The sequence below is a fragment of the Chiroxiphia lanceolata genome, chromosome 4 (genome assembly GCF_009829145.1).
Source record: "Chiroxiphia lanceolata isolate bChiLan1 chromosome 4, bChiLan1.pri, whole genome shotgun sequence".
NCBI lineage: Eukaryota > Metazoa > Chordata > Aves > Passeriformes > Pipridae > Chiroxiphia > Chiroxiphia lanceolata.
This window is the reverse complement of record NC_045640.1, coordinates 35,023,450-35,045,995: the sequence shown is the minus strand read 5'-3', so window position 1 is coordinate 35,045,995 and position 22,546 is coordinate 35,023,450. Positions and strand designations below refer to the sequence as shown.

The window sequence follows — 22,546 nt, the reverse complement described above, 5'->3', positions numbered from 1 at the left end:
AACCTTCCATTTCTCTTCCTTGGCAAGTAGGGGGCAAAGCAACAATCTAGCTGTTTGAAACTGTTTCCTATATTTGACACAAACAAGGCAGGCAGATCAGGAGAATAAAAATAACAGCAGAGGGAAGAAGGTGAATGATACATGTTTCCTACAATCAATGACTAGTATTTTGAAGGTCTGGTTAGATACATTATTTGCAAGATAGTAAGCGCTGCTACTTTTCCCCCTGTTCATTCGGACTCCAGATATTTTTTTGCAATGATATAGATTATTTATTATTCTCTTTTTAAATTTCCACCAGTGTATAAACATGGTTGGGAGTATTGTACCTGCCAGCCATCTGAATATACAATATATTCTACTGAAATTTTGTGTCAAAGTAGTGAGAGTTTGTAACTCCAGTTATCTTAGAGCTTCAAAAGACTAATTTATTTTATCATTTTGTGGACTAAGTTACGAAGCATCCTCTAGAAAAAGTGTAAGTTTAGGCCAACTAAGCAGTCTGAAATCTATCAGCTCAGTATTAAATGCTTGGCATGGTTGAATGAGAAATAGCCTAAAAAGAAGGTTTACAAGTAACTATTTTGAATACAATGCTTCAAAAATTTGACTGTTCTCCTAAAACCATTTCTTTACCTTTCATTGGAAATTGAATTTAAAAATTAAACCTACTTTTTGCTATACCAGTTCCACCATTTTTGCACCATTTGGAGCTAGTGCAGAAGAGAAAGATTTTAAGTCACTTCTGTGTAGTTAAGTGAAGGTTAAAATGGCCTTAGAAAATCTTCCACTCATTTTCTGGTTATTTTGAATTAAATGGGTTAGAATGATGACACAAGGGCTACTCAAAGAGCCAAGGTTAAGCTAAATCATTTCACTGATACTGGTACGGTGTAGAAATGTCTTTTAATGAAACCCTTACTGGCTGACAACTAGCAGCAATGAAGAGGTACAGTGGAGCTAAGTTCCGGATAATGTTCCCTGCTGGGAAGGAAATGTCCCCTTTGGAAGGTGAGGTTTCTGAAGATACTCTCTGAACTAAGTATTTCCTACTTAAAAATTGCAGAAGTTTCATCTAGGCCATTCTGCCTAGTTTCTGAAAGGGCACTTGTTGATGAGCAATGGAATTTAAAATAAAAAGATTTTTCTTTTCTTACTGTAGTCTGTCTGCTAGTCCCAGCACAGTCATATTTTAGTGCGCTGATGCCCACACATCTCCTGTGGTCAATTAAAGTGTAAAACTGAAGAGAAAGTATTGCGAGCATGAGAGCACTGACAGGAAAATCAGGTGGACAAAGCTGTGGAAAAAAATACAGAGCTTAAGTAAGGTAGATTTCTGTCTGACATGCGTGAACTGGAGGGGAGGTACTTGGGGAGAGCTAGTGAATGTCCTCAGAGAAGCTGACTGTGTGATCACTGATTTAGTCTGATGTCCAAACAGAAAAAAATAAAAGTAGAAGAGGACTGTTTCAAGTAGAACTGAAACAGAATAATGGAGAGGTTTAAAGTGACCAGGGAAGGAGAGTGGGAATCAGTTTCCTAGAGCAAACTTTTTTTCCCCCCAAGTCAGAAATGAAAACTCTTCCTTCATTTCTGATCATTTAACTTTGGTTAGCATTTTAATTTCAAATTGCATTGGGTTTTTTTCTTTCTGAGAAGGGCATTCCAAAATGAAATGTGATATTACTTAGTTTATTTTAACATTTTCCAAAGCTGTTTGAAAGAAACTGATAGCTGAAACTGAATAAAAAGAGAATGGAGAGATGTTCCTTTCACTTAGTCCACCATCATACAAACTTATTAGTTGATAAAGATTTTTTGACCAGAGACTAAAATTTTTGAATACTTGCTGTGAAAGCTAATGTTTGTCCACCAAATATAAGTTTTTCATTTTCATGTTTTTTTGCTAAGAAGTTATACGAATCAAACAAGTATTAAAATCTGTTAAACTATATTCTACAAGAAACAGCAAAATGTGAGGTGCCCGTGAAATATTATTTCTGTGGTAGTGTTATGTGATTTAATTAAATGACTGCTTCATGCACAGAATGGCCAGACTATAGAAATGAATCACAAGTTTGTAACAAATGTGTTTTCTTTAGTATTTTCTTCTTTAGTTGAAATTATGAATGTGTGTTTGTGAAGGATTGCAAGGCAAAAGGTGATTTCATGGTTAGGGAACATAACATGTCACCTGAAGAACGCAGTCATCAGTTTGCCTCTGCTAAAGGTTTTTATATGGTTACGGCTGAGTCAAGCCCAAATGTTCTTGGCTCTACTGGGTTAGGTATTTTCTAGAAACCTTGGCAATGCTATGCAGCACAATGCTTTCTGTCTTCAGTCTGCTTGTATATTCCAGATTAGGCATGCAAAATTTCTACACTAGTCAAATAACTCTAGAGTTTGAATTCTGGGCCCCAATAGGTTTCTTTTAAATGTAAAATACTAAAACATCATGTTCACAGTAGCACAGAACTCCTATGACAGAACTGATGTTTTCATAGAATCATAGAATATCCTGAGTTGTAAGGGACCCACAAGGATCATCAAAGTACAACTCCTTTTTATTCAGTGCATAATTCTAGTGGCATGTAGTAAGAAGGTCAGGCAAAATCTATTGATTGTAGGAGATAAAACTACATAGCAATTAACAGTCTTTCCTGTAAATAAGATGATTCTCCACAAAAACTAAATATTTAGTCATTAGGGTATCCTTATATCTAAAAGCAGGATACAGAATTACAGTTACACAGGCAGCCTTGAGTATCAATGGCATTGGCTGCTTTTTGATTGATATAGCAATCTCATTGCTCTTTGTATATCACTTCTCATTTTAAGATGTAATAATATGTGTTAAAATAGCCTGGTATCATACATGAGGATTAACACATGCAGATGCATCTTTTGAAGCCAAAGTGGTACTTACAAATATAGAAAACATAGAAAAATGAGGAATATTATCAGCATAGACACGGAACCTATTATCAAATTACCAAAGGAAGTGGTGTGTGAATTTGATTATTGCCAATGTTGTTACTTATTTGTATTGCCATGGCTTCGATGAGCACTCAGACTGTGAGAGCTCTCAGACACGCTGCATTAGACATAGTAGAATGGAAAAAGACTCTTCCTGCTTCCAGAGAACTTTACTTTCTAAGCATTAAACAAAAGCAGCAAGGCAGTGCGGATAATGGCAGCATCAGGAGTACTGGTCAGCACAATCAGAAATACTGTCCAAGCTTTTTGAAGTTACCATGGGAAATAAAATCTCTAAGCAGCAGTTAGAAAACAAGTGAGATAGCTGGCTTTGTGGTTTTTACCAAGAATTTCTCCCAAGTGTGAGAGGATTCAGGGCGAGGGGGATTGGGAGGGGGAAGGAAGAGAGATGTATTTCAGACTTTAAGAGTTGGCAACAGCGACTGGCATCATATGCCGGGTTGACATGGGCGTTGAGCTCTTGACAGAAAGAAAGTGCTCACTGGTAGGGTGAAAAGGGGCAGTGGGAGAATACTTAAAACAAAGACAAATAGCTTAAGTTTGGTACTAGAGAAGAAGCTGCCAGAGGAAGTAAGTGCTATTGCCACAGCACCTGAAATAGCCAGAATAGCAGGCTACACAAATACAGCCATTGCAGGAATACTCAAGAAAGTCGGTACTGAATGTTTAGGAAAAAGGAGCTGTAGCTGTGTGCTTTAGAAAGCTTCCAAGGATATTTATGTTGTAAAGTGAAGCTAGTTAGAACTATTTCCTTTTCCATTTTGCCTTATTGCAAGTCCCGTTCCCAGAATAGTGGGACAGCTTTCCTCTGAGTAAGTAAACGCGAGAACTGACATTAGGGTTGAACTGGGATTTAGGATTCAACCCTTTCATCTGAATTCAGGGACTTGCTATGATATCATCAACACATCACCAGTGTTCACTGGTCTGATGACAATTCTGGCTTTTAAAATATCCTGCCATTTCATCTGCTATTGATAGCCTTAATGAATACACTATTTTGGATCTAGAGAAGTAATCTGGAGTCAGACATGCTCTGTGCAATTATACTGCCATGAAATCAGCAACGCAGATGTTGCACTGCTATGTTAGTAGCTGTGAACTGAAAATAGGAAGATAATGGAAGCAGAAGTGAGTTTTCTGTTTTCATCTTCCATTCTGCTTCATTTTTCTGTATTTAAATTCCTGAAAAAAGGAACAGAAAGAATTCATGCATCCAGAAGTTGTGGGTGTTTCAACATCACCTCAACTAGTACAGGCGGTATTTAATAGACAATTGACAGAAAATACAAACAGAAGGTTGAAAGCATATGATGGAAGGGATTACAGCAGTCCAAATTTCTATCAGTCTCAAATCTGTCTCCAGTGTTGGTGGTTCTCCAGTGCTGAGGTGAAATATGTAGAAGAGTAGAGAGTTCCACTCAAATTGCTATGTTTCTGCACCCGCATATAGAAGTCATGTTCTGAATATGAGCTGAATATCATTGAATCCAAATTTACATAACTCTAAGTGACTGAAACCACTTCTGTGGTGAAATGCTATTTGAGGTCAGAATTATCTAGTAGGCAATTTTTTTGTATGTGTAATTATACTGAAGACATTTGGAGTTTCTTTAGTTAGTTCCTAGTGATTTAAGAACTCCTTATATTCAATTAAATTTATTTCTGTTTTTAAAACAAACCAACAAAGAAGCAAAAACAAAACTATATTTTTGAAGTGTTTTAAATTTTTCTCAAGCTTTAAAAATAAAGACATTTGAATAGAAAAGATTTGGAAATCAAGAATGAGGATAATTCTTACGTCCTGAAATAGCATAAATGTGAAGTTAAAAATTTAAGTTCTGGTCTAGCAAAGTTGGTAAAAGGACATCAATATTAGCACCTGTGGTAAAGTTTCTGGTTGATCTGTCTGTATATATCAATGCTTGTTTCTCTGTGTCACTTCCTTGGTTTTCCTAAATGGAAATCTCTCTGAGAGGATTGGCTTTCTGCATTATATTTCTTGTAACTTTTTAAAAGGTAATGGTGATATGTTGTGATGCTATTAACATGCCATATTAACAGAACTCTTGGTTGTAGTTGCCATAATGACTGGTCTGGTAACAGAGTGAAGGGTCTCTACCTTTTAAACTAGGAGTTACCATACTCTTTCATCTTCATACCTGGTACCTGGAAGGTGACGAGGTTCTAGAGCTTATCTGTGCCCTTGATCCACAAAATAGTAGGTAAGAAGGACCCATGAAGTCTGAAAGAAGGGGAGCTTACAGTTTGATTCCTGGCTAACACTCCTCCTCTTCCTGAGTTCTGCCATCATCAGGTTGCCCTGCTTTTCATAAGCAGAAAGAAGACTCCTAAAAAGCCTGTGGGGTTCCACGTGTGATTATACCAACATACACAGCATAGTACCTTACCAATATAGGAAATCAGCATTTTCAGCTCATATTCTTTTCTTTCCCGCAAGATTCGTGTTTTGAATGTCTATCAGTAGAACCCATTTCAACAACAACAAATTTTTTTTTTTTAAAGAAATCTTTCACTGAAAAGTTACATTCCATTGCCATGGAAACACATGATAAACCCTACAAACCAGGTTCAAAAAAGGAAATAATGTTAGGAAACACAGATTCAAAACCAACTGGACTTGCATATATTAGTCCTTAATAATAATACGTCATTTATATTGCCATAGGTGAGATATTCTGAGAATATATGAGAAGTAATTGTTTTAAAAAAAACCCACGGTTAATTTCTCTGATTAGCTGATACAATTGGGAAAAGGACACAAGCTTTCAGATACAGAGTTCCTTCCTCAGAATCTCCTCTAATGTATGATAGGAAAGTGTTTCCATTAAAAACTAAGATAGTACTTGACAGGGAAAGTGAATATATATATGTTTATAGATTTTAATTTTACAAAGAAGCACTGAAACATACAATGTTTTTGTGAAAGCAGGGGAGAAAAGAGCTCTGTCTTGAGGTTGTAAAGACCCAAGACAGTTGGGGACTAAACTGGTATTTTTTTTATAACATGAAGTTCCATAGTGTCTGTGTGTATACAGAGAGGTTGTAGCCCCATGGTAAATGTGTGATGTGCCAAAGTTAGGCTCAACAATCCAGCTCTTCTGAGACAACTCCTGTGATTCCAAACCTCTGAGCCACTTCAAAGAACTCCTGTTTTAAAAAGTATCAAAGACATGCTGGGGAAAAAGAGAAAGTATCCTCTGAATAGAGAACAGTACCTGTCCAGTGGTCCCAAAGAAAAGTAACTGGCAGAGCACTGTATGGAGTAGGCAATATTTAGACCACAACAAGTGTTTAGTTTAGCATTTGCAGCCTCATGGCATACCAAAGCTTTTGTACTATTAGAAAAAGAAAGGAAGAGTTCCCTCTTCCAGATACAAATCAGTGCTTGCTTCTGGTGCTGAACATCCACACTACCATTCTGGAAACAAGGAAACCTCTTATCAACAACACAGAAAGCACAAGATTCCAACACAAAGTACTAGAAAAACAAAAACAAATTTAAAAATACATTATTTATAGGTTTGGGTTGGTTTATTGGTTTTTTTGTTCGTGGCTTTTTTTGTGTGTATGTATGTGTAGAAGAAACATGAGGCATGTGTAAGCCCTTTACCAACAGAGGAATACTAAGAATAGTTTAACAAGCAGAGTACGTATAATAGCCCAAATACAATAGGTGTTGTAAGAGTACTCATTTGGAGCAATCTGCCCACCTCTGTTTTGTAGTGTATATCAATAAAACCAATGAGCCACAGCATTGTGTGCTTTCCTTTCTGGAAACAAAGGCATCAGCATGAGTTTTTAATGTATGTGCAGGTTTGTTATAAACAACACATACATTAGTGAAGATATTTCAGGATCTTGTGGTGCAGCTTTTCTGAGTTAGAGAAAAATTATTAGACTTCAAATTTCCATTTGTAGAAAGACCATATCACCCAATTCTCCTGTAAATACATTCAGGTACTATTTATTTTTAGGCTGCTACAATTATGCCATATATGATTTGATTATTAGGGTTAGCAGAACCATGGCTAATGGAATCAGTACCATGGCTACAGCAAGCTTTGTCAATTCTTCCTGCCAGTTTTCTGCATAACTACACTTGTGTCACTCACGCGGCGCAGGAGAACTCTAACAATTAATTGTAAACCAGGGGGAAACTTTTAATGGACCTCTTCTTGAGATCTTGTGTTAAAAAAAGAAAAGTTCCCATGAGTGAAGTATAAGTTAGCTTTTCCAGGGGGAAAAAAAAGGAATGAATTACATTTCTCTTCTTGTCCTTTAAATGAATAGCATAGTTTGGGTGAAATTATCAGGCAATTGCATGCCTTTTATGCAGATAATGCTATTTGATGAAAGCGGTGTTTTGATCTGCTGAGGATAATACAGATCCAGGGTTGGATTCATTGGTAAGAGTAAAGCTGTCTTCTGTGATAACTTCATCTCAGCATGAGGTCAGACGGGGAAAACTGGGATGGGGGATTAAAAAATGACACAGTCGGAGCAGTATTCAGTTCCCTGCTGTGCTCCTGGCTGCACACTATAGCTTATGTTTCTGATCTGTTATGGTATTGTCTGCTTTTCTCTCCCAGAGCAGAAAGAGATTGCTTAAAACTTTTCTTTTTTCAGCTAGAGGGATTAGTTCGGTGCAGCTTTTTTAATTAAAGAAACTGTATCTTTTTCAATGTAATTTAAGGCTGTACAAGAAGGCCATCAGCATTCATAACATAGCACTATTACCTGTGACAAAGCTGAGCCATTCATTTTAAGTTCAGAAGAAGAAATCACTATTAAGAGTTTTGAGGGTTAAAAAATGATAATTGGCCCTACGACTGAGAGAATCACAGTTAACCATTGTCTCCTAAGAGTTTTCTGTGAAGGAATTTCAGGTTGCTTTGCTGTTAGTTTATTTGGGCTTTCTTAATTAGATCTCTGTGACGTCAGAATGGTTAAAAAATATTCTGACACGTGGAAATAGATCTAATTATATTTTCTCCCCCCAAAAAAATAAAAAACCACCCTCAAATATTAAAATGACATCTATAGAAAATGACTCTATAGGATCAGCAACTTCTGCTTTAGAACAACATTTATTTCCACTCAACAGATTTTCTAAATCTCTAATTAGTACCTTTATTAATTAATAATAATATGCAAATAATTGACACATATTCATGATACCTAACAGTAGTCAGTGTGTATGCATATCTGTAGATACAGATGTGTGTTTATGCATATATGTGTGTGTATGTATGTCTACATTCATACATATACACATATATATTCAGATATATGACAGATATACATATAAATACACAGTTATACATATTTTTCAGCTCTGAGAGTTGAATTTGGAGCACAATTTAAACAGGGTTAATGGCTAAAACCTTCAAATGTTTCAAATAAGGCCCATATGGTGATCACTTTACAAAGCATACAGGGACTGTGCTTAGGTTGCAACATACACATTTCCAACTAAATTCCATGCCAGATCAATTAGAAACAGTTCTCCTGAGCAGACAGGAACAAACACAGATTGTTACCACTCCACTGCCTGAACTCTTGTCTTCCAGGAATGAAAGCAGTCATCTTGAATACAATATATTTTACTACTAGCAGCCTAAGAATTCTTTTTAAGCGAGTAGTATTTTAATAAAATCTCTGTTTAGGCACATCAGAGCAATTAACATCCAAATTATCGCAATAAAATAGCAGATTATTGTCCCTCATTAGAGTTTTTAGTTAGAGAGGTATTTTTCCCAGACTGCATTTGTTAGCAATGTCTTCTACTTGAAGGAGTACATAGGAGAAGAAGAAAGGAAAGGATCAGACAACAGAAAAGCACATTTAGTTTCTTTTTTCTTCATTCTATGTGCTTATCTTTTCTGTACATTTCCTTTATTTGAACAATTAACTGGTGAAATTTCTTATAATGATTTTTAATACATCTTTCAGCCAGAAAGCTATAAAGGAAAAAAAAAGTTAATTATGACTATGAAGCTTAGTTAAAACAAGGTTTCATTCTTCTTGCAAAAATCATAAATTCTGAATAAATGCGACTTAAACTTCTGCATATGCATATAAGGTCTGTATATTGACTTCTGTATTGCTATAACTATTCTGCATTCCTCCTGTTAATGGAAAATATGGATAGTTACCCCCAGCTATAGTTGCTGGGAAAGTTATACCAGCAAACACAAATCTTACATTTTTTTTTTGTCTCGTGTACTAACTCACACACTGATGGCAGTAACGGCGCTTTTTGACGGCTCCTACTTATGAATACAAGGTGATTAAAATGATTATGTGCTTGATTTTAAGGTCATAAGTTTAGCTCAGGCAGTAGTTCCTAATGCAGAATTAACACTATATGAAAGGCATTTTTGTATTCCAAATCGTATGCAAACTTCTTCAGGTTCTTTCCTAAGGACCCAATGAAGAGGGTCAGCAGTTTTGTGCAGCTGAAGTGCATCATTTTCACCAGAGGTCAGCTTCCCATATAGCTTTGTTTTATGCAGTGGAACACAAACTAATGTAGTGGAAAAGCATGACCCCCATTTAAAGGTTGATTTGTATGATAATCAGTACATTTAGTGGCTTCAAAATGAACGTGTGTAAGGCCCTATCTTGCTTTAATTAAGGTAATTAAGACGTATTTCCCTCTGCAGACAGCTATTTAATTTTATGGCTTTGTCAGTGATCAGATTAGAATATTTGTTTTACAATTTCACCACAACTCGATACTCGAGGAAAAAGTGCCTCTCGTTCCGCTGCTGGCAGTGAGACGGGCGAGAGAGCTCAGCCCTTCCCGCGGAGAGAGATCCCAGTGCGGCTCCGTGTGTCCCCAGACCCCTCCAGTCCGTCATTCGCGTTCCCCCAAGGGACTCCCCACTGGGACTCCCCCCTGACTGCGGCGCGGCTCGGGCGGCCCCTTCTCCCCAAAGTTTCCCTGTTCCCAAAGCGGGGCGGGGCGGTTCTCTCCGGGGCTCAGGGCACAGCGTGGTCACGGCCGGCTCGTCACCTCCTGACCCGGTCCCGCAGTGCTCGGCGCGGCGCGGGGGCTGCACGGGCTCTGTCGCCCCGCCCGAACACCGGGGAGGGGAACGGGGCGGCTCCGCCGACTGCTCGGAGCGGCCGCTCGAGCGGCTGCGGAGTCGGTCCCTTCGCGGGGCTTGAGCAGGAGCAGGAGCCGCGGAACTGACCGCGCGGAGAACTAATGGGAACAGTTGCTGCAATGTTAGGATCAACCAGCAAGACTGAGTTAAAAGGGGCACTTTTTTATTTTATTTTATTAGGGTTGTGATTATGAAGTATCTTGGTGAAGGGTAATGCTGCTACTTGTTTCCATCACGTAGAGGCAATCCCTACCTAGCCGCACTAAGCCGCATCTTGACGCTTACCCCGAAGGAAAACTGGTGGTTTGAAACAATTTCTTCTTCCCTGAGCTGTAGACCCGGGACCGTTGACGATGCAGAGATTTTGAGATCTGTTGTTTCAGACACGCGAGTATCCTAAAGAGCGTGGAGTCCTGGGAGCAGAAAGTGCCGATAAGCCTGGCAAAGCCCGAGATACCATTCAAGTGCGGAAGGACACGTTAAGAGCAGCTTAAGAAATTTGAAAAGAACGTGACAATGTCTTGAATTTGTCTTATCTTTTGGGGTTACTGTGTAGATTAGTGCAGAAGCCGACGTGTCTCACATCACAGGACGTCCTGTTCTTTTCTCTCACTAACACCTACTGTCCAAAAAGATTTGATAGTCCCATTTAAAAAAAAAAAAAAGTCTCTCTAAGTCAATAAGGAATGCATATCCTTTTGGGTTTTTTCTCTGCTAAAATACGGAGCTTACTGGTAATCCAAAAAGTAAGGAAGAGCTGGAGTGTGATTTTAGGGAATTTAGTCACATTTAATAGTTGACATTAGGAAGATAGTTTCCTACAAAGCTCTAGCTCAAATGTGACTGCACACTTTTCAAATTAACTTAAACTCTGAAGACTGAAATTTAATTAAACTTTGGTAAGCCTAGTAATGCTGCTTCAGTGATGTCCAAGTTAAGAGCATCAAAATAACTTACTCTGAACTTCAAATGTGTATTGATAAGTAGCTGACGTTTGTTGTTTATCTGGTGGGTTTTGCACAAGGAAGGCATGATGTTATCTTTCTATTTATAATGAAGCAGCATCTTAACTCAGTATATTTGAAGGTGGTAAAAAGTTCAAGTTAGTACTAGATGAATGGATTTAGCAAAGGTATTGTGAATGGGTGTAGTAATGCAAAAATGTAGTGTTTTAGACTTGCATTTGCAAAACACCATTTTAAATTTAGTGTTAGAGGACTGTAAACCCAAAAGGGAAAAAACTAAGTAAAGCCCTGAGTCTACGAGATGTGCTTTTAGTTTAGCAGAAATACTATTTTGTATAATATGCAACAACAATTGCAGCATTTGGTGTAAATTCAGGGTTGAGATTATTCCTGCATGCCTAGCCATATGCTATGAATTTTGTGTAATTCACGTTTTCACACTTCGAGTGCTTTCTTATAAGGACTAAACCCTTTGTAGGATATTTTATTTGAAAGACAAGGTCATGATGATTCCAGTGCTACCTGTATTGTCTGTGCACTTACCCGCACAGAACTCTCTCTAGAGAGGTCTCTGTGACTCCTACCTTCTAAAATGAAATCCCACCATTTCTGAGCCACCCACAAAGTCAGCACAGATTATTCATTTCAATCTCATTTGTTTAGTTGTTGTATCTTTAAAAGAACTTTTCCAAACCTGTATTTAAAAGTAGTTACTTTTATTACAGGTTATTTCCACTATAAAATACTTTTTTTGGGTTTTTTTAATGCTCAAGAGTATGAATTACACATTGGCTGTCCACTTAAAAAGGCTTGAGACAGCTGTGGTTTTCTATTACGCTTGCTGCATAACGGTGCTGTGTGATGCTGGCTCTGTGTGTGTGGTACCTGCTGTAATTCTCAAATGCTGACCTCAGCACTGTCGAATCAGTTTATATACCCAGGTACTTTGCCTCTCAGGTCGAGCCCAGCGCAGCACAAATAAAAAGGAAAACACAGGGTGAAACATGGGCATACGAGAGAAAACTGCTGGACTTATCACAGATAGACCCCTCACAATGCCCATCGGTAACACCTGCAATAACGTTTCCATGATTAGGAAGTATTTCTAGTTATTTCAGGACAGAGGAATGTAGGGATTTTCCTCGGGAGCGTTAAAGATAACACATCCGCAGAGATGCGGCGGATAAAGTTTGGAAAATCAAAGTACTGCAGTGGGTAGCCAGCTAAACGTTCAAAGCTGCTCATCTGTCTAACTTCTCCGAGTGTTTTGTACCTCGTGTGTGAAACGCCTTTGAGTTTAAAAGGGAAGGATAAAGGAGTGAAAAAGAGAGCGGTCCTATATAGGTAGGTAGGTAACATCTCAGTGTGTGGAAAGTTACAGCTACTACTTTGAGCCGAGAGGATGCTGAGGAATCAGGGAGAAAAATAAGCAGAAGCGCCTTTGTACGCGACGGAGAAATGGCTTTAAAAGCAGATGTTTAAGCTGTAATCAGGTCACTCGGAACCCGGCTCCCGCCCAACTCCGAAAATTGCCGGGGTGAGGCGGGAAGGCCGGGCGAGGGGGTTGCGTGCGTCGGTGCGAGGGGCGGGCTGCCGGGCCGGGGAGCCCCGCCGGCACCCCCGGCCTGCCGGGCGGCCGTGCGGTGCCGTGCCGTGCCATGCCGCGCCATGCCGTGCCCAGGCTGCCGCCAGCGGCGAGGTGCCTCGGCGGGCGGGCTGCCCGCGGCGCCGGCTCTGCTCGGCGAGGCGCGGTGCCGTGCTGCAGGGAGCCGCGGATCATTTCCCCAAATTCTCCCCCTCCCCTCATAAAAATAAACAAGTCCCCGCGGAAAACAAAATGCGGCGGAGGTTCCTGCCCCGCCGGGAGGAGGGAGCGCGCAGTGGAGCCGTGTAAGTTCATTAGTGTTTGCAATCAGGAACACGCAGACACGCTCATCAGGGCAGACAGCGGCCAAGAGCCATTCATCAGCCTGAAGAGCCGCTCGCGGATGACCCCTAAATCACCGCCGGCGTCGCGGATGCGCTGATTAGGCTCAGCGTGGGAGCCGCGCCAGGCACTCCACGCGAGCCGCGGGCACGGGGGGCAGAAGGCTGAGGGTCCGCACACCAGTGGGTCGGGTCCCGTCCCGGGGCGGCGCGGGGGAGCAGCGGGGCCCTCGACCGGGTGCCCCCGCGCTACGGCGCAAGTAGGTGCTGGTGCTGGCAGCGGCGGCTCCTCCCCGCGCTCCTCCCCTGCTCGGCACGTCGCTGTGCGCGAATCTTCGCCCTCCCCTCCCGCAAGAAGAGGGGCCAAACTCCCTGCCCGCCCGGCGGGGGAGGAGGCGGGGAAAGTGAGCTCCGCGGGGCGCGTAAGCTCCCGCGGCGGGGGGCGCGGGCAGCAACTCGTGGCCCTCCCCCCGCCCGGCCCCCGGCCCTCCTCCCGCTCCCGCCCGCCCTCCGCTCCCGCCCGCCCGGCCTGACAAAGTGCCGCCGTGCGCCGCTCTACCCCGCGCTGCTGCCGGGGCGCGGAGGCGGCGAGGCTCGCGGCGCGCCCGCGGTAAGTGGCGCACCCCGCTCCGCGGCTGCCCGCCCGGCGGCGGGGCCCCGGGGCCGGTGCCCTCAGCCCGGACGAGGGTGGGCGAGCGGACTGGCGGCCGGTGCGCGGGGGACGGCGGAGGGTTCCTGCGGCCCACCCTCCTTCCCTCCCTCCCTTTTCCCACCGCCCCCACGGTGGCACCGTTGGCGGCGGGACCTTCGCCAGGCGGTGGGCGGGAATCGCGGGTACCCCGGGACGCGCGGCTGCGGCTGGAGCGCGGCTCCAGGTAGGGCTGCGCGGGCGCGGGGGAGCTGGAGAAAGGGACTGGGTACGCAACTTGATGTGGAAACTCCGCCGCGCGGAAAACTGAGCTGGAGGCTGGGGGGCCGTGTGCCAGCAGCGCTGCGCTCTCGGCGGCCGCGCGGCTGCGCCCCGCGCTGCGGGGGGAGCGGGGCCGGGGCTGCGGGCGCTGGGGCGCAGCGCGGGGCTCCCCCGGCCCGCGGCCTGAGCGCGCTCCTGGGGCGCCTGAGCGCGCTCCCGGCGGCGCGTGGCGGCGGCGGGACTGGGCACCACAGCAGTTTCTTGGCGCTTCCCCCAAGTCGGCATCCTCACTCTCGGAAGGCAAAGGGAAGTGTCCGGTGAGCGTAGTGGCGCGGGCGGAGGCGCGAAAGTTCGTCCGAGTAAGTTTGTGGTGGGTTTGGAAGTTGGTGTTTGGCGCTCCTGCCGGGTCCCGCGTCCTCGGGCAGCGTGTTTGTCAGACGGCGGCAGGCGCTGGCAGACCCTGCCGGGTGGTCTGTGCTCGGGGATGCTACCAGGGCTTTACCTGCCGTCCTGGAAAAGGAGGGGGTTTCTGAGGCTTGTATCTCTAATGGTCTCTTCAGTAAACTGTAGTGAAAATCGTGTTACTGTGCAGCGAAAACACACGCTCGAAAACGAGCAAAGAAATTGTATGTCACTGTGGTTTGGGGAGAGAAAGGGGTGCTCTCCCTCGTGAAACTGCACACATTTCTGTTATCTGGTAGGGTTTTTCTTCACGTGGATGTAGGAAGCAGATCCATTTTTCTGTGGGCTTAAAAGTTTTATGTTATGAAGTTGCTTTAAAGTAAAGTAATGTAGCAAGATAAAACACAACAAAACCCCCATCCTTATGTGCTCACACACTGTTAGAAGTTTTTTAATAGGAGCTATTTCTCTTAGATACGTAGTTGTAGGCTCCTCTAAATATTTAGATATAAAATACTTTTCTTATACAAGAACTTTAGCAGTTTTATTTTTCTGCTTTCTGAGTATCATGTGTCCTTTACGCTGAGACTTCTTAGTTGGATGCTTGTTTAGTTTCATTTGACCGTTATCCTCTGCATTTTAAATATACTTCTTCAGGCAAAGTATTTTGAATCATTCCACTGAAGAGTTACAGTAATACTCTGTGGATGCTTGCATCTTAAAATTCAGTCTAGTAAAGAGAGTATTGAAGTATAAACATTGGTCATCTATGGTCTTACAGAAGAGTTAATTGTAAAACGCTTAAAGACACTCTCTGATGAAAAAGACAACTGCTTTTCCCTTCTAATATAATCCAAATGCTATTTAGAATTATTATTGTGTTCACATCTAGGAGATTGGTTTAATATTGTATGCATGAAAAAAATTTCATAAATTTGTACTTTGATGTAATGTAAGAATAGTTAGGAAGAACAGGCCCTATATGGGTATGAATATATATGAAAAATATATCATTTAAATTTTGGAAAAATGTAACAGGCTGAGAAAATATTATTTTCCGATTCCAAAGATTTGCTGTTATGAACTTGCTGGGTTAGATTCAATGGTCTAGTAAATTAGGAGAGGAAAAAAAGCCAACAATGCAGAAATATTAAAAACATACATCTGATTAAAAAGTAAAATGAGTGAACACTGAGATGAAAGATGCTGTTTGGTAGAAGAAATACTTGACCACGTTGAGAAGAATCTTTTGTTTAATATTTTTTTCGAGGAAAAAAATCCAGAATAACATTCATAATCCAGTTAGCGAGTTAAGACTAGTGCTTCAGTCAAGTCTCTTTGAGCCAGGAGTAATAATTCTTTGTTCAAATGGAAAAAGGAAAAAAAAAGATTTATGAATAGAAACTAGATATAAAGTTACATATCAATAGACAATATCTGCTTTTAATAAGAATCTTTTTGATACAAACCCCATAAAATATAAGAAAATGAAATAAAAATCAACCTGAAAGTATTTTTTTGTCGTCTCCCAAGCCCAACAATTAACATATTATAGGCTTGGCTCAGTAAGATACTGAGTACCTTTACCTCTAGTTAAAATCAGTGAGCGTTAGTTAGGCAGACTGATGCCCGTGTGCCCATGTAGATTGATGCAGAAGCTCCCATTGACTTGCATCAGTTTGGGATTTGGCCCAATAAAAACTGGGAGTAATCAGCAACTTGGAGGATCAGGTGCTGTTTGTGGAGGGCCATTGTGTTATATAGACTTAAAAGAAAACACCAGAGCTCCTAAGGCTTTAGGTCAAAACTCCTCTTAATTTTATGGTTATACTGCACTTACTCTACCGAATGCTGCATTTCTGTTATAGAAAACTCATCTCTGTCAGTGTACAAAAGAAAATACAAAATTCTTAATGAGAAATCTTAAAAAAATACCTTTTCAAAATATTATGCAAGTGTGTTGCGCTTGTGTAAGATTTAGAAGCAGATTTGAACTGTAGTGGTATTACGCATTAGAGATTGTTAATAAGATTAGCATATCTATATAATATTACTGTCTTCTAAGAATAGCTTTATTGTATAATCTGTTCTATTAAATGAATATATGTAAATTTGTTAGGTTTACTGTTTTAGCAAATGTAATGATAACGTGACTTTATCTCCTGCATGCTTGTGCAGTATCAAGTCCACAAAATATTATCAGAAATAATTTGTGTGTTTATTGGAAAGCCTTTGGTTTGATGAAATAAATTTTTTACCTCAGGCTATTCTGGTTCAATGAGTAAGTTCTTTCAGGATGCCTGCATGCGATTTTTCTTCATAGACTGAAGAGTATCTTGTGATCTTAAAATAAATGCTTTAACTTTATAATAAAGTAGTATTGTTTGCAAAGAGTTTTAGCTTGTGGTGAAATATATCAGGGACCCAAAGTAAGGATTGGGGTCCGTACTGTCAGCTGAGTAATTAAAACAAAACCCTGAACATTTAATTTTTTGGAGGTAACAGAGGCTTTAAAGAGTTGCCATTGTAAAAATGTGCCGCTTTAACAACCTTTCCTTAGTTCTAAAACTGATTAATTGCTGTGTCTTATAAAACCTGATTTATTTCATACTTTTTTCATACCGGGCATTACCATTATGAAGCTCTCCTTATAATTGAGATTAATGTTTCTGAGCAAAGAAGTGGTTTGGAGGGCTGCATTCATTTTGAGTGCTATTCTAATCCATTTTAGATACAGCATTTCACAATGTATCAGTCTGCATCTGATCCTGCCTTATTATGTAGAATTAACTTGGTAGTGATTGATAGGAAGCCTGCTCTATCTCCAGAGGTGATTTGTTTGAAAACAAGTGTTACAGCTTCCAAGAGTTTACATACAGGGTCAAGCGACTCAGGTGTCCATTCTGTGGCCTGACTGAAGCTTGGCAGAGTAGTTAGAAAAAAATGCTGTATGCTTATGGAAAAAAAAAAAAAAGCCAAAAAACCAACAAAACCCAAAAATCCCCAAACCAAAATGTTACACCTCTATTGAATGGTGTTCCTTGAACTGTGGTATTGGTCTTCACGAACAGTCTGGACTTACAGGTATGATGCACAGGCAGTGTCTTTGTGTGTCACTACGTACTGTCACAATGCACGTCTGCTAGATTATTTTAAGAAATAACTTTAGTGTTTGAAATCAAAATTTACAAGGCTAGTTTCAGATGACAAGGTGCACACCTACTGCATATTTCCTTCATAGTTAATGAAAGACATGCTAATTTTATTTTTTATCTTTTAAAAGTAGCAAGGCTAGTACTCGTTTCAATAGCTACCGAAATATTTGCACATTTTGCCTCTGCACCTTCTGGTCCCAGTTTCACCACTGTTTAATCCTTAACCAGTAGGCTGTGGTCACACTCTCTGCTGAGTGTGATGCATAAATATTTAAAGTTCAGGAAAAAATGATTTCTCAATAGTGAGAGAAAAATAAGTTAAAAAAGGTCAAACTGAAAAAAAAATAAAATGTGAGAAACTTATGAAAATGGTAAACAATTGTAAGAAGATGTGTGTGCATCTATTATCAGGATAGTGATTTAAATCTGAATTTTAGTTATTTATGTGTCTTGCAAGACATGGTAATTGCATTCAGTGCATCTTTAAAGTTTGCATATTGGACTAGTTACGTCACTCTTTTAGTTCAAGTATGCATGTAAACAATAACAGAACGATGCAACTGAGACATTGCATAAAAATATTTCTGATCTTATGCAGATCAGAAGTTAATAAAATTATAAAATGTTTACCAATACCAGGCTGCAAGTGCTCCTCACCACTTAGTTCAGTCTTTTTTTATGGAAGAAACAGTGTCAGTAGAGGTCCATTTTAATATGTTAAATAGCTGCTACTGAACTAATATGAAGAGAATAACATCTTAAACGTATTATAAAATAGTGAGTACAACACAAACTGTATCTTCGATTACCTTCTTAGATGGAAAACTGTCCATGTTACATACTTTCATCCTACAGTATATTTACTGTTGTTGTAAAATACTTTTTATGTAAAGCTGATGCTTGGATGACATAAGGTAGAAAAGTAGTTTAAGCCTGGAATTGTTTTGTGCTGATGTATGTTATGAGTCTTGCAAAGGAGTGGGTATACTTTTATAATTTAGACTGAAATCCAACATATAAGTTCAAGCCTAACTGACCTAATTATTTTAAGTTTCTCAACTTGAGTCTGTGTAACAGATGGAGGTTGTTGATACTTGATGTGTATGTTTGTGTCTACAAAAAAAGTTAATTGTAAACATTATTGCCTAGATATACAGAAAGCAAAATAGTAAACTAGAAACTTCGAAGTGCTGTACTAAATCCAGCACTGATTAGTGTACTCTGCAAATCCACTGAAATCAGCAAATTACCTGGATTGCTATGTACTAATGAACTGCAAGGCTGTTGTAACTCTTTGTGTTAAAATCTCTTCATATATTAACTGAGCGGTATACTTTATAAAAGCAACCATGGATTACTTTTACAGTAGGCTTTCATGAATGCAAATTCAATCTTCATGTATAAGAGAAAACAGTTTTCAACTTGAGAAAAGACATGTTAAATTATTTTCGTTTATTTTCCTGTTTTTTTTAAATATTTTTAGCACACTTCTAATAAATGTTTGAAATGAGAATCTTAACATGTGTTACCTATAGATTATAATTATGTGATAGTAGAGTCTCATATGTGATAATAGAAGCTCTGTTTCTCTTTTTTTGTTCTCCTTATCCACCACTCCCCCCCATCCCTGGCAAAATGCTGGAATGTTGGCAGAAATTTTTAGTGAAAAACAGGTTTGCCAACTTTGTTTACTCTTTCAAGTAATTTATTTTAAAAGGAAGGAGAATATCTTTTATAACAACAGTCTAAAATCTGTAATCTATAAAAGTTTTAATTTAAAAAGTTAACACATCGGTATTTTTGCATCTGAATTACAGAAGTGTAAAATCGTAGTTTGCAAAAATCTTAAGATATTACAACTTCAGTTTTTCCTGTGACAGCATAGAAAAACATTCAGAAAAGCAGCAAATATTATTGTAAAAGCTGTACTGATGTAGAACTTAAAATGTGTTGTGTTGAAATCAGTGGTGCTGGTGGTGTTATTTTTCAATATTATGTTGAATTTCTAATAGTATTTCTTGACAGAGGTTAAACCAGCATACAAAGGAACTAATGTCTTATTTCCTTATTTGAGTCTTGACAATTTTTAGTGTCTTAAGAAAACTCCTGTCAAGGGTAAAATTGGTGAAATATAGATTTAAAATATTTTTCTTGGCAGGAATTGAATAGAAAGCTACACGTTAGAGTTTTTAGCGGAGGGGGGAAGAAATTAATCGGTACGTAACTTACTATAAAACAGCAATAGTTTCCTAAATCATAGAAGTCCTTGATAAATTTTGGCTGGATCATGAAGGGGGTGACTGTGTAGTGGTTGAAGAAATCATCATTGCTAATAAGTGTTACTTTAGATTAGCAAATGAAAGACTGCCTAGTCCTTCAAAGGCCTCATCCATTCTCATTATAATCCTTTGAACGTTTGTCTGACCTTTCTAAAGAAATCTTATGAAACTTTATGCTTAGAGTTCCGCATAAATAAACTGACCAGCACTTGTCTCGAGAAGGTTGTAATCTAATGACAGGAGCAATAATACATCTTTTTAACACAAAAATATCAAATCTTACTTGCCACAGCAAATTGTTAATTTATTTTAAAATCTCTTTTCTTAATGATGTAATGCCTGAGACTAATGAATGTGGAGCAGCTTTAAAAAAGCAAATAGTATCACAGTTGTCTAACAAAAATCTAAAGCCAGATTGTATTGCTAGTATTTTTCCTCTCAGCTTTATTACAGTCTATACATTTAGAAAGCTGGAGTTGGTGGAGTAGTTTTGTTTTTATGGCTGAAAGTGTGAGGCTTTGTGAAGCTAGGATATGCCCAGCTAAAGCAAACCAGCATAGCTCTACTCACCCCAGTGAAGATGTTGTCATTTACCTTCTAGGTGATGAAACGTAGGGCTTATGCTCATGAAGCACTTCAGATTTCACTTTAACTCTTCCTTTTTTTTCGCTGTTGTAAAATACATTGCTAATTTGAATAGGCTTTGATGCCCATGAAAAGAGCCATGGCTCATGTTTTTTTTCCATTGAAAGAAAAAGAACCTCATTCTGTTAGTAAACTTGGCAAAGCAGAAAATAATTCATGTTATTAAATCAGTTTTTCTTAGAAAGACATTCTTTATTCATGCTACTGAATATAAATAAAGTGGTTGATATCTCCCTACTCCTCCTAAGAGATATTCTTGATTTCAATGTCAAAAGGTTGAGTGGCAGCGTCCAAACCTATGGAACAGGAACTGAGAAAAGATTTGATACACCAACAAATCAGCTGGTTGAAATCTTGGTTACAAGTTGTGAGCTTTTGTGTATTGCTTTAGCAACAAAGGCAGAGTCGTTGGAAGCCTTACTGTTCAGGCAACAATTACTAAAGTATCATTTGTTCACCACTGTTCCCATGCTGGAAGGTAGAAATGTATATTTAAAGTAATGATGGAACTTGAGAAATACTGGGTCTCTGCAAATGATTGAGCTTAGTCCAAACAAATAAACAGCTAATTGGGAATGCTGAGAACTACTAGCTTGCGTTTGGTATGCCATACTGATAAGTGATAAGTCTTCAAATTTGATTTCCCTTCATCCATAACTAGTTAGAAAATTAAAATTTTAGGCAGAAGAGATCCCTTTAGTACTCTACAAATGGTAGGAAGAATTATTTTTCATACCTTGCTTTGCTGATAATACACACAGGTGCACACACACACATGCACACACACACACGTTTTTAATTGTCAAATCTTCAATAGTATTAATATGATTTTGATATAAATTGATGGCAGATGAATGAAAAGCTTTTCTGGCAGCTTTTAAAAATATAGATATGTCTCTGTGTGTGCATGTCCTTTGACTATTCAATATGGTTTGACATAATAAGCCTACAGTACAAAATTATAGGAGGATTTCCCCCCATTTCCTTTCACTTGTCTGACAATTGCAGAAGTGTGTGATTTCAACAGAGGCCAATATGTTGGGAGATGTCAAGAAAACTTAGAGTCTGAAGTCCACAGTGACATCTCAGTGAATGCTGGAAGCAGAAATGCTCACCACCTTTCAGGAAGTTTTTCAGTCATTTGTATATTAATAGACTATGAAACAAGACTCACCTAGTAATTCAATCTTTCTAAATGTCTGATAACCCAGAACAACATCTATGAATGACTGTGCTCTACAGGAAACTTAGAAGTAATAAGTGATCAGAAAAGCTGGGGTTTTATTTTCTTTTTTCAGTGAAGAATATCTTAGCATGAAAATGAAATATCAACTCCTACTTAACATGAAATAGTTATAATTGCATTTAGAAATGTTTTAAGTGGCTTAAAAATGCATATCTACTTTTATTATTCTTTTGATAATTTTATGTTAATTGTGCAATGATACAGGGCTAATGATATAAAATATTAGCACTTCTAATGATATGTTTAAGAACAGTGCAGTCATTAAATTCAGTAAACTGAATATGTTGACCTCATAAATAAACACTGAATTATAATACAAAGCACACCATGACCAAATTAATTTGTATGTTTAATCTAGTGAATTCCAGCTAGGCTGCATACAATACAGACAGGTATTTAACTTCTAAATTTAATATTAGCTGCATAAGTCAACTGTCACTTAATCAGTGCAGATCAGTAATAGAAATTTAATATATCTGGTGTTTTACATGTATTTTTCTTTTTAAACTAGATGTTTTAACATCGTTAGAGATTTTAAACATTGTCATTAAAAAAGGGACGTGAGTGATAATGTTCCTCCTGTTTTCCCCATAATTTGTCATCATCAAGATATAGAATTCCTGAGGTCCAAAATAAATTCATTCAGTCAAATTGCTGACACTTATTAAAATTCATTCAGGGATCTAGGGCAGAATATTTTGTACTTATTTGATACAAAATTTTTTGTTGGTTGCTTTGCTATGACTATTATATCAGATTTTTATTTATTCAGGGAGAGTTAAAATACCAGTAGAATCCTCTTGATTTTTCATTTGAAAGCCTTACTTCTCAAAAAAAGTTGAAAATACAAGACTATTTTATTTTATTTTTTTTTTAAATAACCTA

General features: G+C 39.3%; 1 protein-coding gene across 6 annotated transcripts in view; it reads left to right on the top strand.

Annotated features, from left to right (window-relative positions):
- Positions 1 to 22,546, top strand: part of TENM3 (teneurin transmembrane protein 3) — a 1,309,047-nt gene that overhangs the window by 876,317 nt on the left and 410,184 nt on the right. Inside the window, exon 1 of one of the 6 annotated variants that reach the window (XM_032684676.1) lies at positions 13,576 to 13,634. The exons of the other annotated variants lie outside the window; for them this stretch is intronic. The gene's annotated coding sequence lies outside the window, so the exon portion shown is untranslated. Of the gene's footprint in view, positions 1 to 13,575; positions 13,635 to 22,546 lie in introns of those variants that run through there. 6 annotated transcript variants of the gene reach the window in all.